The sequence below is a fragment of the Aquarana catesbeiana genome, linkage group LG01, assembly GCF_042186555.1.
Source record: "Aquarana catesbeiana isolate 2022-GZ linkage group LG01, ASM4218655v1, whole genome shotgun sequence".
NCBI lineage: Eukaryota > Metazoa > Chordata > Amphibia > Anura > Ranidae > Aquarana > Aquarana catesbeiana.
Genome location: NC_133324.1, coordinates 338,249,365 through 338,267,942, shown reverse-complemented (window position 1 = coordinate 338,267,942; position 18,578 = coordinate 338,249,365).

The window sequence follows — 18,578 nt, the reverse complement described above, 5'->3', positions numbered from 1 at the left end:
GTAGTGGGGACTTTTAATGGCAACTATAACAGAGACAACAGGTAGTGTTACTCACCGTGTCTCCGACTGTGTGGTGTCTCGCAGCAGTGACACCTATGCCAACATCAGAAGATAGGGTCTCCTTCAGCCCCTTCCACTTCACATTCCTCACCAGTCAGCTGACCTCTAGTCTCTGCCCCCCAGCCATGCCATGAACTGAATGGGTGGCTGCGAAGAGGCTAAGTGGCTGGCCTCCAGGAACAGCCCAGCTGGGTGGCCACAGGCTCCAGAGACAGCCCTGCTGGGCAGCCTCGAAAAGGCTGGGAGAGCGGTGTGGGCTTCAGGAACAGCCCAGGATTCGGTGACCCCTGGCAAATCATCATTTGACCCCCGAGGGGGTCCCGACCCCCAGGTTGAGAACCACTGCTCTAGAACAACATGAGGCTCGATTGGAGAAAGTGTTTGAAAACTACATGAGGAAGGGCTTAAATTATGTCTGGAAAAGTGTCAGTTTTACAGAACTTCAGTCACCTATTTGGGCCATGTTGTTTCTGCCATGGGAGTGGCTACAGATCTGAAGAAGCTGCATGGCCTAGACCAGAGACTGTAAAAGAAGTAAGGTCGTTTCTGGGGTTTTGCTCTTATTACCGAAGGTTTGTAGCTAACTTCGTGAAGATCGCAAGACCACTTAATGAGTTGCTATGGGTTGTTTCGGGCGAGGAAGAAGGTAAGATGAAAGTAAAGAAGGAATGAGAGGAAAAAAAGAACCCATCAGAGAACAATGGACTTGCCCATTTGAGGAGGCTTATCAGCGTCTTAAAAGGAGTCTTACTGAAGCCCCGGTCTTGGCCTATGCTGACCCAACTAAGCCCTATGAGCTCCATGTGGATGCTAGTCGAGACGGGTTGGGGGGAGTCCTTTACCAAGAACAAGATGGTGGGCTCAGACCAGTGCCATATATGAGCCGAAGCCCCGTCCACTCTGAGAAGAACTACCTGGTACACAAATTGGAGTTTTCGGCCTTGAAATGGGTGGTAGTTGACAAGCTAAAGGATTATTTATATGGGGTCAAGTTTGTAGTGAAGATAGACAATAATCCTTTGACCTATCTTTTGACTTCTGCTAAGCTGGATGCCACTGGACATCGATGGTTAGCTGCACTGGCCGGGTTTCAGTTTAGTTTGAAGTACCTGCCTGGAATTGGCAATAGAGATGCGGATGCACTATCCCGTAGACCTCATCGGCCAGTAGAAGAATTCAGAGAATGGACAATTGTGCCTACAGAAGGAGTGCAAGCTTTGTGTAGATGTCTGGTCCAGCGCCTGAAAGGGACTGTGGGAGCTGAATCTATAGGAGTTCCCCCTTCTGGAGTGCCTCAGTTTTACTGTGGATTGACACAAGTGAGAGGTGAGGGTCTTCCTTGGTTATTAAAAAGAGATATAAAAACTGATCAAGATCAGGACCCTCAATGCCACTTAGCTCTTGAAGCTCTGGCCAAGCAAGATCCAGTGCTACTGTTGTAGAGTCCTGTAGTCAACGCCAAGATATTACACAGAGAGTGGAATCAGTTGCAGCTGAGACGGTCTGCTATATAGGAGGGGCCCTGCTGAAGAATCAGAGGAAACATGGCAACTTTCTCTTCCTGAAATACATCACACCTCAGTGTTGGTAGCTCTGCATTTCGAGATTTCGAAAGTCGGCTTATAAATCAACTGTGCAAGTTTTTGGGCAACAAAAAAGTCCTGAACTACACCATACCATCCACAGGGAGATCCCCAACCTGAAAAGTTCAATCGGACTTTACTGAACATGTTGGGAACTTTACCCGCTGAAAAGAAACAACATTGGGGAAACTATATTGCCACAGTCGTACATGCGTACAACACAGTACAGTGAGTGATGCCACCGTATACTCGCCATACAGACTTATGTTTGGGAGAGAAGCTCGACTTTCGATTGATCTGGTTTTTGGAACATCCGCAGATGATACTTCTTTAATCTCACATAGGGGGTATGTAGAACGTTTATGGAAAAATTTGAAGTAAGCCTATGAGAGAGCTATGGAACATACTGCCACCCGAGAATTGAGATATAAGAAGAATTTTGACCTCAAGGTAAAAGTGCAAGATTTACAGCCAGGTGACCGAGTGCTATTAGAGAACTTTTTTTTTTTTTAAATTAAATCTTTTTATTTATTTCCGTAGCCTCCCTGACGGTTTTCCCGAGTGTGGCTCGGGGTTAAATTTCTGCACCATTAGCAGTAACCCCGAGCCACACTCGGGATTACATTGCAGGATCCTGGTGCGCTGTACTTACCTTGTCCCCAGGATCCTGCGATGTCCCCCCCGCGCTGTCTTTGGGCTCTGTCTCCTCCGAAGCCTCTCTGCGTCAGGTTCCGTTCCCTACGAGCATCGCGACGCACGGGGGCGGAGCCTGGCGGCAAATTAAAAAAAAAGTAAAAATCATAACACATACAGTACTGTAATCTTACTGTATGAAATTATTTCACATCCCTTTTGTCCCCAGTTCTTTGTCCAATGCCCTGCATGCAGTTTTATATTATATATACTGTTCTTTCTGCTTGGAAACTGGAGATTGTCCATAGCAACCAAAAAGTGTCCCTTTACGTCAAAAGTGGCTTTAGACCAGCTAGAAAACAGCAATAGTAAGTTAGAACACTTGCAGAATTGAGCGATAGTGAATCGTGGGGAAATTTATTTTATTATTATTATATTATTTTTTTTTTTTAATTATTTATATTTATTTATTATATTATACTTTATGTTTTTGTGTTTCAAACTTCATCATACCCGGGATATCTACTAGACTCTTGGTGGACAGATATAAATGTGTTTTTGTTAAGAGCTACAGACCTACAATATAAAATGCCAAATTTCCATGCAAAATAATTGTACCACTTTCAGCACCTAAAATCCAAAATAATCATACCGCCAGGGAGGTTAATAAACAGACAAAACAAGACAGAACAAAACAGCATAAACATTGGAGCAAAATATTAATGCAAGTTCAAGATCCAATCACATTACATATCAGCCATCAATTCAAAAATAAAAAAAAAGAGAAAGATAATTAACAAAGGAATATTTTAATTGGGCTAGGATCTAAACCATCCCATTTAACAAATTAAATATCAATCCACATCTAATATAGCAAAAATAGACTTTAGTCTCTTCTAACTACAGTGGCCCCAGGCATCCTATATATATATAATTGCCTATACTGAATCTATGGATCTATATCCCTCGTGGGCATACAATGACATATATGGCTTATCCAGTCACTTTGCCCAAACTTTGTCAAATTTACTAGGGCAGGCCTTATTCGTATAGGTGTCTCTGTGCAGTGTGAGATTATTATTTACCAATTGTTATGAGAAGAGCGTTTTTTCCAATATAAAGCAATGGCTTTTCTTGCATAAAATAATGTAATGTTAGCGAACACTCGCTCTGTCATTGTAGAGAGCAAAGCCTCCACCAGACCCAGCAAGCATACAGACATTGAGAGCTGTAAAGGAGCAGAAGTAATAGAATTCAACAAATCCACCACTTCCACCCAAAAAATAACTATATATGGGCAAGTTCAGAAGATGTGTGTGAAATCCCTCTAAGCTGCACCACATTGCCAACATTTAGATGAGCACACGGGATTTATCTTTTGAAGTATGTGTGGCGTAATATATGCTCTATGTGCCAATTTAAATTGAGTCATGCAGTCGCTCAAGGATAACAAAGATCACAGAGGGAAATCCCACACACTCTTTCAGTCTTCTATGTCCAAATCCGGTATGTCTCGCATCCACCTAGCTCTAAGACCCTCCAATGGCAGGAGGGAAATTAAGGTAAAATGAGAATATAATCTGGAGGTGAACCTCTCCAAACATTAAGACCTAAGTACTGATTCTAGAGTGGATTGTATAATTATTAAACTATCTTGTGGAAACTGGGCATGAAAGGTATGGGAAAGCTGAAAATATCTAAATAAATGAGAACTAGGCAGGTTAAAAGTTGAAGCAAGTTTAGAAAAAGTAGACAGTTTCTGATCAGTGACCACCTGGAAAGAGTAATTTGATATTATGCTTAGTCCAAGCAATAGACTCAGGTAATTTATATTGAGAAAGGGTAGGACTAAACCATAACGGGGCATTTGGTGAGATCGCATCCTTAAGATAATGCTCACATCTAAGGCCAGCCTCCCAAGCTCGAATAGTGTTGAGCATTGAAGCAGTCAACTGTCAAAAAACTTGGGCGTGCCAGGAAAGGATAAATTGGCTTATCGCTGGAGGCCTCAACCATATGTTATCTGTAAGCAGCCTCCAGGTTTTCCAATTTACCAAATCAACCCTGAAGGAACATTAGGGCCTCTCAAAATGTGGCATCGTAATCATCTGCTTCCTTTATCACAGGGGTCTCCAAACTTTTTAGCCCGAGGGGCACATTGTAGATTTTACAAATATTCGTGGGCCTAAAAAATGTGTTCATTATAAATAAATGAATAAAATTTAAATAATCTCATCATAGCCTTTCTGCACATCTGTGTCCCCGTTAGAGCCTTTACGCATGTCTGTGTCCCCGCCAGAGCCTTTCTGCACGTCTGTGTGCCTGTCAGAGCCTTTCTACATGTATTGGCCATTATTATCTTTTTATGAAGCGTACCTGCTTCTGTTGAACTGTGTTTGGCTAAATCACTCCAATGCCTGCTGATTATATTACCTCCTTCTTTGGTATTCTTATTCATGATTGAGTAAGTACCGATTTGGTTCTGATATACTCCTTGTTTTGCTTGCACTCTATCTGAATTGATAACACCTTTTTAATTCATGGTATTCCTTATATTATTAGGCTTCTATCTCTTGTGCTATAAATAGATATTTTGGCCCTTTGGATGCCCTTTAGCAAAGCTATAAGATGCTCAATCTCCTGCTGATTCTTTGTAAGTTGAAATTTCAAATCAACACTTTGAAGATATGTGCAATTATTTATGGTTACATATGTTGTGTATATATAATTTTTTTTTAACATATGTTCATTATTTTATAGAATCTACTACTATTCTGTTCATCAGAAACCCCCCTGAAGAAAACTCTGTGAGTTGAAACACGTAGGGGTCACTATTGGGCTTTTTAGCCCGCATGACAGATTCACAGTAACAATGCCTAATTCTTTCTTTATATAACACCTTTAAAGTGTTTTTTAATCATGTTTCAATAAAATCTTTGTAATTTTTATATAATTGTTGTTGGTTATTGGTGCTTCAAAGTCCCGTCCCCCCCCCATGGCTGTATTTCTTTGTCAGATTTCTACTACTGTATGGCCAGCTTTAGTTGTCCTACCAGATTTAGTTGGACTTGACTAGCCAATAGAAAATGTTTTTTTTTCTTTTGGGATAAAGGTTTAAGGCTGGGTTCACACATATGTGAATTAGATGCAAGTTTTTTCCACATCTAATTCACATGACGTGCGTGTGTGACTGGCTCTCAGCGGTCCAGATTGAAAAAGGGTCCTGTGAGTGTTTGGGTCCGGTTCAGGTGCGTTTCCAAGTCCAAATTTTTGCCTGAATTCGCAGACAGATATGCACCAAACCGCAGGCTGCACATGTGTGAACCCAGCTTTATATAAATTAATAAAAGCTGATCATTGTAAGCATCCCTGTGAGTGGTAAATGGTTTGTCTCATCCTTATAACTGATACTTTTACTGAACCGCTTAGTCTCTTAAAGGAAGTTTTAAAAAACAGACTAGTCAGATAAACAGGTGAAATTAAGGCCTCAATGCGTTCTGATCTGCGCATCAGACCTGCACGAATGTACACTTTGGGATGTGCATGGAGATCTATGCCGCCAAATGCCGGTCATTAATTTCAACAGGCTGACTTCATGGATCACCTGAGCATCCCAGGTGGTTGAAGACAGCCTTTTGCACGGTGATAACTCATTGGTACGCTGTGTGAATGAGGCCTAACAGAATAAAAGCCTAAAAAAGAAAATATTTTTAAACCCTCCATTTCTCCTTGCCTGTCGGGGTTTGCGTACCTACATTTACAGCATATTTCTGGGCCATGATGATGTGACTCCTTTGCACATTCAAGGGAAAGAGGTCATCTCAATTCAGCGGCTAAAAAGTTAGAATAAAGAAGGAAAACAAAGAGGAACTAGAAGAGCCTGTGACTAACTGGAGCACTGACAGAGCAGCAATGGAGTGTATAGCTTGCCAGGTAAGTCTGCCATAATGTCCTAAAAATTTGTCTGTGCCCTCATTGGGGAGATTCACCCTTTTTGTCCTATTTACTGTTATCTTTGAAAATGATAGTTAATCCCAAATTATGTATTGTCCAAAAAAAAGTAATAGAGGGGAAATCTTCCAATGGGGACACTAGTTCTGGTGACCTTGGGGTCCCCAAGGAATTCCCTTAATTTGCAGGGATTACCTCTCACTTCCTGTTTGGCTATGTTAAGGGAAATCCCCGTAATGGAACAGAGATGGCGGGAAAAAAAATCTGACAGGCGTTATGACCCTCCCCTGCTCTATCCAAAATTTAGTTTTACTTTAAAGCAGAAATCCAGGATTTAAAAAAAATTCCCCATTAGTACACGCCCCCATACAAAACACTAAACAGTTATTACATTTGTGAAATTTCTTACCATTTAAGAAATATGACTGATTTAATTTTCAGGAAGTCAGCTTTGTGATTCCAAAAATGTATCATCTTTTCTGGCAGGTAGGATCTCTTAGAAGAGTGATTGCATCATACCCTCTTCTCTCTCTCTAAACTGTAATCAGACTACATTTCCCATGAATCCAGTGTGGTGATTGTCAGGGAGCAGAGGAGGAGGAGGAAGGAGGGAGGGGGGAGAGAGGAGGAGGAGGAGGACCCCTCCTCCATGGGCGGCACAGACTAGGGGGGCTTGGGGACCCCTTCGGCCCACTACAGGAAATAGAACTCCCTGCTCGGCTTTTAGAGGACTACAAGGGGGCGTGTTAAAACCTTGGCTGAGCTTAGGAGAGGGATAGAAGCTAGCGTTCTTAAAAACAGGAAGTCAGCAGGCAGTAACGTTTTTTCAGCAAGTTCAGCAGCCTATTACAGAGGAACTACAGAGCTCAGAAAAACATGGATGGCAAAGTTGGTGAGGGTAGAAGATCAGCAACAAGGACAAGGTTTTCTAATTTTTTTTTTGCAGAGGTTTAATTCCACTTTATGGCTGCTGTTATGGAATAAAACAAGCCTTCAGGTCACTATAAATTTCCTACTAATTACCCTGAAACCCCAAATCCTGTGGTGCTGTGGTATGCAAATTCTAACCATTGGCTAGGAGCCTCGCTGTGTTATCAGCATATAATTTCAATTAGCACTTTGTAAGATATTTTACCTTATTAGTACAACTGCTGACTTTCATAACTATTTCCACATCTGCATTTCTAGCACCCAATGAATTTAAGAAATTACCACACTTCGCTAGTATATCTCATGTGATGCTACTATGAAAATTATCAATGAAGCTACTTGATCACATGTTCCTGTGAAGGTCTTTATATAAGAATTAATTGCGTCATATATTCAAGCACCTATTTAGGCCATAACAGAGAATCTAGTTCAGCTGAATCCATTACTTCCTCATTTGTACTTCAATACAATTCTTTGTAAAACTGATTCAAAGTTTAAAGTATATGTAAACCCTCACCTTGTAAAACAACCCAACCTCAGTTTAAAATAGAAATACAAGACAAAACATTTGTGTATAGATATAATATATATATATTTTATAAGTGATCACAAAATCTCTGTTCTAAGCTGCATAAGAGCTAGAGGAGAAACAGCCGCACATTGGTCTTCCCAGTGAATGGCTGTGTGAGGAGGAGTGGCGTGTCAGGACAAGTCTGATCGTCGGAGCTGAGCAGGCCGAGTTCCTGGGACAGCAAGAAAAACTGACCATGCTGTGCTTTCATGCCTAGTGTGGTCAGTTTTTAATAGGAAAGCAAAGGGACTGGCAAGAACACCAGGAAATTTCACACAAAGGAAGCAATACCAAGAGAATAGGGTACTTTTTATACAAGTACATGGTACAGCAGGCACATATTAGGACCATGAAATGTTGTGTTTACATATTTTTTAAGATCAAATTTACCAGCCTCTCTTACTGGCATCTTTATTAGATATGGCAGGAATACAATGGTATGCCTACCACATGTAAGCAGGTGGATGTTAAATGTTTTATGTTTGTTGGAAATGTTTTACTGTTTCTTACTTGATGTACTATATATGGCTAGAATGTAGAATAACCATGTAGCACTGTTTAGTTGTGTTTGCCCCGCTGAGGTGGTACTCCCTGGGAGGTAAGGGTTAACTCTGCTGGCCAGGTTTTCACAGGCTTTTCGGGAGATACTGCCCTCTTCTGGGCAAACACATAGAAAAGGGAGGGAACCACCCTTTGGGGGCACCAAAGTTAATAAGACAGCCGGAGGCTCGGTTCTAGGCCTCCTCATCTAAGGACGAACATGCTGCTGTGATCCACTATTTTGCACTTAGCCACCCCTTGTGGGAGACCAGTCGGGGTTCCAGGGGTATGGACACTCATTAAGATTCTACACAATCTCGAGGCACCCCATTCTAAATTTTAAAAAGTAAATAGTATTACATAACGCAGCAACAACCACACACGTAGAATGATCAACACTAGAGGAGATTATTCTTCCAAAGCAAACAGACCTTTGCAGGCTGGTACTGAATAACATTCCAATGTTTCTCTTCTCCCTCAGTTTCTCTCCCTCACTCAGCTAATGTGACCCCAGTGCTGAAGAAGAGGGTCAGGGGAGGGGCAAACAAGGATGTTGTGCAAGTGCCCAACATACTCCTTATCAACCGATGATGTCATTGGTTGTTAGGATACTGGCGGCTGGAAGATTGTAATGCTGCACAATGAAATCTTGTGGCTTTATGTAACTAATAGGCAAGCTTAATCCGCCCACTGGCTTGTATACAATTTTTGGGCAATTTCTAGGCATTTTGTCAAGGCACCCCAGAAGACACCGCAGGGTGCCTGGGCACACTGGTTGAAAAAGGCTGATTTGGATTTAAGGACTCATGGGCAGGGACACCAGAAGAATGAAGGGACACTTAGAAGATTGTATACAGGAATGTGTATTAAAGACATCTTTTTTGAACTGTTAAAGTGTTAACCCTTTCACTGCCAGGTCTGTACGTCCGGAAACATGCTGGTGTTTCCATTGCACTACCACGGTGTCAGGTCACCTAGAGGCTGGGTGACAGATGCACACCATTGGGATCAGGAGTGCACCGCAAGGTAGTGGACCCTACGGCTGACTGCTGCGGATTGAACCCTGGGAGGTTCAGGAAGCAGGTCTACTGGATCACTGACACAGATCCCACTGGGAGCTAGAGCATAGATTCCCCAGGGCGCGGAGTCTAAGAGCCAGCAGGTGTTCACCAGAGCCTTTAATGGTAAGGATGGACTGCGCTGCAGTCTGGCTCCAGGTCACGGGGCCCCCAGGGTCTCACAGCTCACGCTCACGGTAGACTACAGGAGAAGAGGAAGGAGGCAGCAGGCTGGAAGAACAAGGAAAGTAAGGGACAAGCCAAGGTCAGGGCCACAAGCAGAAAAGGACAACAGAGTACACGCCAAGGTTCAGGGTCACAGGCAAATAGGGATGGTCGGGAACACGCCAAAGGTCAGGGTCACGAGCAGACAGGAATAATTAAGAACAGGCCAAAGTCGGTAACAGGAATCAGATGTAGGAAACACAGCAAGTACACACAGAGGCTAACACACAATGGTTGATCAGCACTGCTGGCTTGCAGTGCACAGGTTAATATAGGGTTCCCTGATAGGGCCTAGGGTGGGGCCATGCTTAGAGGAGAGGTTACAAAAGCAGTCAGGTGAGGGTCAGCTGGTCTCTAGAGATGAACACATGGAGACAGGTATGCTGATCGACAAACTCTATTGCATAACCATGTCACACGGCATCTACTGACCGTCCCTTGGTTCCCCTCGGCTCTCTCCGGCATCTGCTGATTGTCCCTCGGCTGTCCTCAGTTCTCTCTGGCTCACTTTGGTTGCTGGCATGGTTGCACAATGTCATCTCTGCTCGGCTTGTCATTTCAGCCAATTTCCAGCCGGAGCGACCTCAGCAAAGTGTTGGGAGTTGACCTGCTTGTCACACGATCCTCCTATCTTGAGACACCACTTTCAACACAGGTTTCGTGCCTGCTGACATACAGTCCCTGGGAAGTTTATTCTTGAGCCAAAGGTATCATACACCATCACCTCTGTCATTTTGTTACATGCAAATGTCAGCACTTTAGCAGCTTCAAACAGGGGCTTGTTTTTATTCTTATTTTTATACTCAAGTTGCTCATGGACACATTGTATTTTTACAAAACATAAGTGTTTTTTAAGACATTTAATAAACTTTTTTGTTATTTATGAATAACCTCCAGTGGTATTATATTCTATGACAGTGGACACTTCAAGAGCCAGTTCCACAATTACCATCAGTCCTAAATGCTTTATTTGTGATATGTAGCAAGGTCCCGGGTCCCCTTTGGTCTAATGAGAACCTCCAGAGTTAGGGACAGCTGACATCCTTCTGTGTAGAGTGGGTTACTAGGCATGGTGGGTGTGATGCAAGGTAGATTCATGGGCGCCAGACACTTCTTGAATGCAAAGAGATTTATTTTCTCTTGAACAGAACTGTGGGAGAGAGGAGAAACAAATTGTTACCCCAGCTCCACCGCTAATATAAAAGTCCAAAAACTGTGATCCAGTGCTCTAGCCAGGACGTTCAGGCCTCACAGATACAATATTTAAATCAGGAAGGCTGGCAACTCGGATGCTCTTGAATAAAAGTACTTTATTAGTTACATGGGTACACAGGCACAGGCTATACACTAATGTGTTTCGGCTAAGAAGCCTTCATCAAAGCAATGCTTTGATGAAGGCTTCTTAGTCAAAACACATCAGCGTATTGCCTGTAACTGTGTACCATGTAACTAATAAAGTACCTTTATTCAAGAGCATTCAAATTGCCAGACTTCCTGATTTAAGTGTGGGAGAGAGGGTTTAGGGCCAGGACTCCCTTTAGTAGTTGTAATGGTAATTAGCAGACTCCGAGTCTTCTATAGGTAGACAGCCATCCAGGGAAAGGCACCCAGCAGGACACCACGTCTGCATACGTAGGATTGCTGTCTCCTATGGCAACAGTCTTATAACAGTTTCTAACACATGTTATAACGAACTTCTGTACTTCCTCTACAATCACTTCTTGTAGATCTTCACTCCACTGAGCTCCCAGTCTCTCTCATTAGACTTGCTGATCCACTGCCACTGGATCTCCTGAGCTCTTCCAACCTTCTCACTGCTGAGTATCGCCCTCAAGTGTCACCCCCGCTTCTCTGCTGGGTCTTTAGCTTGGCACACAAGGCTGCTCTGCAAGTGTCACCTCCACTGGCTGGGTCCCTGGCTTGACACCTGTTGAAGTTTCCCAATTCTTCACCGTCCCTGGTTGGTGAGAACACTGCTCCGGTACTTGCTTCAGCTACTCACTATGGTCCCTGTTAGTAAGGTAGTTGGTCCCTTAGTGGCGACAGCTTCCCCTCTACCTTCGACCTTGACAGGTTCTCCTGCCAGGCAGAACCGTCACTTCTGGTTGGACTGCAATCCCAACCCTACGCTGCACTCTTGCTTCTGGATAGGCTCTCAGACAGCCTAGCAGCCAGATGTCCCGTGATAGGCCTCAGACTCTGGCCTAGCAGCCGGGGCAGCACAACACACGTCCACCCAGACAGCCATCCAGGTGTCACAGAACCCAGATCACCTGACCTCACCCAAATAAATAGGCTCTCCCAGTAGGCCAAGGGACCCAAAAAGATCCCTGCTCATTGGCTGAGATACCCCATCTATTCCTAATCTGTCCTTGCCCTTGTCTTATATAATGCCACCAGATACCCGGCCATCTAGTGACGGATGAGAGAAATGCAGCAATTCCAGAATTAGGGTGGAATCAATTGATCTCCTATTAATTGGCCAAGGCAACTATGCCTGACAGGTAAATTTACTAGCAACCCTGCCTAAACATCAGGGTGCTACATCCCCCCGCCTAAAAAACTACGTCTCGGAGTTTGCAGAAAATAATTTCAGCTCTCAAGCCTGAGAGCGAATGTCCTGCCAAAAACTGGGATGGGTGAGGAAACAGGAAAGGAATAATAGCAACAAGTGATGCACATAGCATATCACAGAAAATAAACATGCGTAACACATGCATGAGTGAATGGTAGATCACACAGGGTAGATAAATAACAGGCATTATATATACAGTTTAACGTGTGGTGTACCACCCAACTGGTTAAGGGACACATATCAACATTAGCCTTATATTCCAACTATCTATTTAACCGCTTGCCGACCAGCCGCCGCAGTTTTACTGCGGCAGAATGGCACGGGCAGGTGAATTGACGCAATGTTACGTCGCTTCCTTAGGCGGCCACTAGGGGCGCGTGCCCACTGCTCGCCCCCGGAGCCGATGTCATCGAGACCGTTGGGCTCCCGCGATCCTTTGTGACACGGCGAGAACCGGGATCTCTGTGTATAAACACAGAGATCCTGGTTCTCTGTGGGGAGACGTGACAGATCGTCTGTTCATACAAAGTATGAACAGCGATCTGTCATTCCCCCTAGTCAGTCCCATCCCTTCTTCAGTTAGAACACACTTGAAGGAACACAAATAACCCCTTGATCGCCCCTAGTGTTAACCCCTTCACTGCCAGTGACATTTTTACAGTAATCAATGCATTTTTATAGCACTGATCACTGTATTAATGCCAATGGTCCCAAAAATGTGTCAAAATTGTCCGATGTGTCCGCCATAATGTCGCAGTCATGATAAATCGCTGCCATTACGCCCCCTATTTTGTCGACGCTATAACTTTTGCGCAAACCAATCAATATACGCTTATTGCGATTTTTATTATCAAAAATATGTAGAAGGATACATATCGGCCTAAACTGAGAAAAAAATTTGCTTTTAAAAAATAAAAATGGGGATATTTATTATAGCAAAAAGTACAAAATATTGGGGTTGATTTACTAAAGGCAACTAGACTGTGCACTTTGCAATGTGCAGTTGTACTCTGCAGGTGCAATTGCTCCAGAGCTTAGTAAATGAGGTAAAGCTTCACTTTGCAAAGAACACCCAATCACATGCAAAGGAGAATAAAAAAACAGCATGTTTGCTTGCACGTGATTGGATGATGGAAGTCAGCAGAGCTTCTTCTCATTTACTAAGCTCTGGAGCAACTGCTCTTGTAGCGTGCAACTGCACTTTTCAAAGTGCACAGTCAATTTGCCTTTAGTAAATCAATGAGTGATGAAAGATGCAGCGCTAAATGAAAGTGAACGGTGCACATATAAGTGACTACCAGACATGTAAAAAAATTGTAAAATAAGTGAAAAAAATATTTGAACAATTCTTTTCAAGAAATAACTATTTAGTCCATAACCATATGAGTGTCCAACTCAATGCGTGTTTATAGTCGTATAAGTGTCCAAAAAGGTGAAATGATATGTTTATGGATGAGCACAAAGTGAATCTAAGATGTCATGTAAATCACAAGGATGATGTCTCAAAACTCTTGGAAGCCATGTAAATCACAGGGATGGTATTCCAATAGTCGATATCCACAAAAGTATAGTATAGAGTATAGAAGGAGCAAATACCCTTACCAGAATGGGTGGACACGTTTGCCGTACGGCTAGGTGTCATACAGGCTTGAGGATCAGCGATCCCAATATAGGCTCGATGAGAGGGCATGTGCAGCAGTATCCCCTGGTTCCTCTATGGCAATCGTTGGTGAGCTGGGGGAGATGGATGGTCCGGAACTCGATGAAGGTGTCTCACCCGCAAAAACATGATGGAAGAATGCAGCCTTCAGTCAGCCAGCGTGGGGACATGTAGGAGGGAATAAAACAACCCACATGGTGCTTGAATCCATATAAATAGGTTTATTGCAAACCACACAAGGTAAAAATCCGGATAAAAGTGATCACAAAGTAAAGAATATAAAATAAAAAATAGCGTGGTACCAGGAAAAATAGCTAATCGCAACCCGACATGTTTCAGACTAGAAGTCCTTCTACTGGGGCATATTAGCTATCGTCTGGTATCACGCAAACATTTATAGACACATAACTAGTTGAAAATCAGCATCAGCTGTGCAGGACCGCTGCAGAGCGGATCTCCCAGCCAATAGGAATCCAAATAAATAGGATTGGCTGGCAATAGTTTCACCACCCAATCGTGGGCCGCCTGACATGTCACATGACACTATGACAAGGTGTTTACCCTGAGTTCTGGCTTTTGCGTGAGACTGGCTGGCAAACCATCCAATCGCGGGCCGCTAAACACATCACAAGACACCCTATTACAGAACGCTAACCACAGGCTCAGGGCTGTGCGCTCCAAGCCTCGATTTCACTTCAGGAAGAGGCAAGTGAGAGTCTCTGCTGTGGAGCGGCGCCGCTCCGCCCACACGTCATACTCCAATGTCATTGCGCACAGAGATCAAGACCAGGTACCTAAGCGCCCAAGTGTGTCCACGGAAGTGCCAAAAAGCGGCCTGGATATGTGGGTGATGAAGAACCTTTGTCTAAACCATAATATGAAACAGTAAAACCTTATAAAATATAAATAAACAATATAAAAACCGGGAGGCAAAAACTGGTGAAACTCTCCAGAGGCATCTAAACTCCCCATCACACCATAAAGAGTAAATTAATATGGGTAAAACCTATGAAGTATATGCAATATATGTATAGGGTGATCATAAGACCTCCCAGACAGGAAAAGAGAGGTAGAAATGTTAAACCTGTGATTATACAAACATGTACAGTGCATGTGGTTTATATACAGATATGTACAGTACATGTGGTTTATAACATGTATATTCGAAAATGTAATCAAAGAAAATAAGTGCATATTAAAATGGCATGGTGAGGGTAAATATGAGTAAATATAATGGTGAAATGGTAACTCTAAATCCGGGTCAGATATAAAGAGGGGGGCAAGTCCACAATGCATCATGATTTGTTAATAAATGCATTGAGATCCCATTCAACATTTAACCCAAAAGGAAAATAACTGAAATATCCAAAAGGTGTCGAGTTGGGATACCCCCCTAATACGTGGACCCCCCCCCTCCAGTGCGGAATGTATTTATCAATGATCTGGAATTTTGTACCGCTTGGGTTCTTATCATGGTGCTCAAGAAAGTGCCTAGGCACACTATGATTGGTACACCCAAATTTAATGGCGGTAATGTGCTCATTCACCCGGGTGCTAAACGCCCTTATAGTACAACCCACATACTGTTTATTGCACGGGCAAGTGATGAGGTAAACAACAAAATGGGTGGCACACGTGGTAAAATGCTTCATTTGATATGTGATGGAAGTAACTGAAGACTGAAATGTTTCAGTCCTCCTACGTCCACACAAATTGTGCATGCAAACGTTACATTGTCTGCAAGGGCGATAACCTTTAGTTTCGGGAAAAAAAGGACACTTTAACAGGCGGTTCGATGACGTTATGGGAAATGTGGTCTCGGAGGGATGGGGCTCCTCTGAAGGTGACACTTGCATTATTCGGGAGCACTGGGCCTAGAACTGGGTCACTCTTTAAGACTCCCCAGTGATGGTTCAGGATATGTTTGATTTGTCTGTGTTGGATTGAAAATTGAGTGAACATTGACCACTTGAATTTGTCATCAGAGGTGGGCTTAGGATGTTCTGTGATAAGTGTATCATGACATGATAACACAAAATTCTGGCGATCTCTTGGTCTATGGTTGATGTTAGATAACCTTTGGCGACAAACCGCTCCTTCAAAAAGTGGGCCTGCCTCGTAAAGTCACCAATAGAGGAACAGTTTCTACGAATACGTAGCAGCTGGCTCCATGGGACGGATTCCAACCATGGACTGTAGTGACAACTATCTGTAGAGATATATCCATTTCTGTCCGTCGGCTTGAAGTGAGTGGTGGTCACAATCCGATGGTCAGCTATGGATATCTCTAAATCCAGAAAATGTATGGAGACAGAACTTGTCTCGTATGTGAGAATTATGCCTCTCTCGTTGTTGGTGAGAGTGGCCATGAACTCATGGAGGGTTTCCTCGTCACCTTTCCAAAGGAGGAGGATGTCGTCTATATATCGTACCCATAAACACAGTTCAGGCCGCTGTGATGGGTAGACGACATCCTCCTCCCATAGGGCCATGAAAAGGTTGGCGAGGCTGGGGGCAAATTTAGCCCCCATAGCCACGCCCTTCTTCTGCAAGAAGAATTGGTTATTATACCAGAAGTAGTTGGTAAGTCTGGCAAATTGTAGAAGTTCCATGACAAAGCTCTGTTGAGTAGGTGGAATCTTGCTATTCCTGGCAAGATATTTTACAGCTTCAAGTCCCAGTTTGTGTGGGATGCTGGTACAGTATATAGTGACATCCGCCGTAACCAGGATGAGATCACCCTGGCACTCGACGGATGCTAAACGCCGGATAGTATCCCCTGTGTCCTTCAGATAGGAGGGGGCCTGACACACCAACGGTTGTAGGAAAAAATCTATGTAGCGGACGATTTTAGAGGTGACCGAGTCTATTCCGCTTATAATAGGCCTGCCCAGGGGCCTGGTAATGCTCTTGTGGATTTTCGGAAGATAATACATTACCGGGACCCTCGGGCCAACTGGGACGAGAAATTCTTTTTCTTTTTTATTCAGGATGCCCTGTTGATATCCTCGTTCTACAATTTCTACCAATCTTTTTTTGAAAACCTTTGTAGGGTCACTATTTAATACCATATATGTCTTATCGTCACTAAGGATGCGGCATATCTCAAGGTGGTAATCTTCCTTGTCCAAGATCACCAGGCCTCCGCCTTTGTCGGCAGGGCGGATTACTATGTCTTTATGCTCGCACAGGGATTTTAAGCCCGACTTAATTTTGGGATGATCATATGCACGTCTAATAGGTAATCGATCTAAGTCCTTCAACACCATGTCAAAGAAGACTTTAACAGCAGGAGCTAGGTTGTTTGGGGGGTTAAAGAGTGAAGGGTTCGCTAGCGAAGAGTGTATTACTCTTCTCTCGTTTCCTTCAGTCTCCACTTCATTTTCCGTTTCTAAATTAGTGGGTTTTACTTAAAAAGTGCCTCTGGATATTGAGTTTCCTTTTAAATTTTAAAATATCAATAAAGGTCCCAAATTTACTCAGTTTTTTAGAAGGGGCGAACTTCTAGTCCGACACATGTCAGGTTGCGATTAGCTATTTTTCCTGGTACCACGCTATTTTTTATTTTATATTCTTTACTTTGTGATCACTTTTATCCGGATTTTTACCTTGTGTGCTTTGCAATAAACCTATTTATATGGATTCAAGCACCATGTGGGTTGTTTTATTCCCTCCTACATGTCCCCACGCTGGCTGACTGAAGGCTGCATTCTTCTATCATATTTTTGCGGGTGAGACACCTTCATCGAGTTCCGGACCATCCATCTCCCCTAGCTCACCAACGATTGCCATAGAGGAACCAGGGGATACTGCTGCACATGCCCTCTCATCGAGCCTATATTGGGATCTCTGATCCTCAAGCCTGTATGACACCAAGCCGTACGGCAAATGTGTCCACCCATTCTGGTAAGGTATTTGCTCCTTCTATACTCTTTTGTGGATATCGACTATTGGAATACCATCCCTGTGATTTACATGGCTTCCAAGAGTTTTGAGACATCATCCTTGTGATTTACATGACATCTTAGATTCACTTCGTGCTCATCCATAAACATATCATTTCACCTTGTTAGACACTTGTACGAGTATAAACACGTATTGAGTTGGTCACTCATATGGTTATGGACTAAATAGTTATTTCTTGAAAAGAATTGTTCAAATATTTTTTCACTTATTTTACAATTTCTTTACATGTCTGGTAGTCACTTATATGTGCACCGTTCACTTTCATTTAGCGCTGCATCTTTCATCACTCATCTATTTGTGGGAAGAAAAAGACGCAAATTTCGTTTGGGTACAGCATTGCATGACCACGCAATTAGCAGTTAAAGCGACGCAGTGCCAAATTGTAAAAAGTGCTCTGGTCAGGAAGGGGGTAAATCCTTCCGGGGCTGAAGTAGTTAAAGAATCTTAAAGACACAGCGCAAGATATATATATTTTTCATTCACTTATGCCAGGGGTGCTTAACCTGTGGCCTGCAGGTCACATGTGGCCCTTGGAGCCCTTTGATGTGGCCCTCGACCTCAAACCAGGAAAGTGCATGCCCATGCTCTGGGAGGGTCGGCAACCCCAACTCGTGATCAATGGGTTTGCGACCCGCCATCCGAGAGCATCAGAGTGCATGGACCCAGCACCCAGTAGAGGAAACAGGTGGAGGGAGGGAGCCACATAAGCCGATGCTTCCTCTGTAGCGCCGGCTCCTGTACCAGGCAGACTGATACCAAGTGCACTTCTCCTGGGACTTTCCTAGCAGCCTGGAGAGCGATGCCAGCAGAAGCTGAAAGAGGAAAA